The sequence below is a fragment of the Colobus angolensis genome, unplaced genomic scaffold, assembly GCF_000951035.1.
Source record: "Colobus angolensis palliatus isolate OR3802 unplaced genomic scaffold, Cang.pa_1.0 Scaffold97, whole genome shotgun sequence".
Lineage (NCBI taxonomy): Eukaryota > Metazoa > Chordata > Mammalia > Primates > Cercopithecidae > Colobus > Colobus angolensis.
The window spans coordinates 267,508-269,173 of record NW_012123709.1 but is presented as its reverse complement, the minus strand read 5'-3'; the positions used below and the strand labels follow the sequence as shown (position 1 = coordinate 269,173).

At 41.5% G+C, this 1,666-nt stretch overlaps 1 protein-coding gene across 1 annotated transcript in view; it reads left to right on the top strand.

Moving 5' to 3' along the window:
• Positions 1-1,666, top strand: part of CASC5 (cancer susceptibility candidate 5) — a 102,920-nt gene that overhangs the window by 92,131 nt on the left and 9,123 nt on the right. The gene's annotated exons all lie outside the window — the stretch shown is intronic.

The window sequence follows — 1,666 nt, the reverse complement described above, 5'->3', positions numbered from 1 at the left end:
TCTGTCTCAAAAAAAAAAAAAAAAAGAGGCCCTAACAAGTTAATTGGAAGTTCTGTGTGTATAGGTGGGTTTATCATCTAAAAGGATGAAATCACCGTATAGGGTGGAAATCACTATATGGAAACTGGACAGAGGCCCAGCTGTTTTGTTGGAGTTTACTAATTGTCAGTCTCTTTTATGTCTTTTATCTTTAACCAATCTGCATCAACATGGCCAACCATGGGCAAACATGGCCGTATTGGAACTTAGGATCTTCACAATCTCTGGGCCTCTAAACCTGATTCTCCTTGAAAGTTTCTTTTCTCAATGAGTAGTATTACCTTCTGTCCAGATCCAAAATTAAAACTTAGGAATCACTTTATACCTCTTTCTCCCTTGCTGTACATAATTCAAATCATCAGTACGACATGCTGTTTTTTTTATTTTTGTTTATGTATTTATTTTTTTGAGACAGTCTCACTCTGCCACCCAGGCTGAAGTGCAGTAGTGCAGTCTCTGCTCACTGCAACCTCTGCCTCCCAGGTTCAAGTGATTCTCCTGCCTCAGCCTTCCAAGTAGCTGGGATTATAGGCTTGTGCCACCACACTCGGCTAATATTTTTATTTTTTGTGGAGATGGGGTTTCACCATGTTGTCCAGGCTGGTCTCAACTCCTGACCTCAAGTGATTTGCCCACCTTGGCCTCCCAAAATGCTGGATTACAGGCATGAGCCACAGCATCCAACCTACTGGTTTTAGTTTCTTAATATTCATCCACTGTTTTTCATCTGTTCTGTCAATAATCATCTCTAACCTAGATGACTACAGTAACATTCCAACTGGACTTTATGGATCTTCTTCTCCCTGAAGCTACAGTGATTATTGAAAATCTGACTATACACCTATTACTCAGGCTAATGATCAAAGTATTTGATCTAGCCTGTGAAGCCTTGCCTGAATTGAATTTTTCTCCTTTTCCTGTCTCATACTACCTTCCTACCTCTGCATGCTGGCCACAGTGGACTTCTTTTATTTCCTTAAATGATCGTGGTCTTTCCTGCTCAGCTGTATTTATCCTGTCTCAACACCTTCATGCTGATGTTTCCTATGCCCGAACGCTCTTTTCCCCCACTTCACTAATGAACTCCTACTAATAATTGTAAGAGCTCAGCTCTCAGTGATCAGTTTCTCGCCCTTCTGTTGTATGTTCTTGCTTCCTGTGGTTTTCCTTAATAGTGCTTATCATAGTTTGTAGTTCTTGCTGTGTTTATTAGTGCAGTTATCTGTGCGTCTCCCTGAGTTGTAAGCTTCTTGAGGGCACAGGTTGAGTATGCTGTTTTTCTCATGGTATCCACAGTACCTAACACATAGAAAAAATGTAACAAAGCATTCAACAGAGAGAAAATAATCAATTTAGGAGACAGATAACCCTAGAGTCTGGAGGAGCTAGCAGCTATCTCAGCTACCTAAAACGTATTATAGCAATGCTAAAAGCATAACTCATTTTTACTGTATTTATACAAGGATAGTAGTTGTAGGGAGATCATAGCCATTTTCCTTATATGATTGCTGAAAATAAGGCCGGGCGCGGTGGCTCAAGCCTGTAATCCCAGCACTTAGGGAGGCCGAGACGGGCGGATCACGAGGTCAGGAGATCGAGACCATCCTGGCTAACACGGTGAAACCCC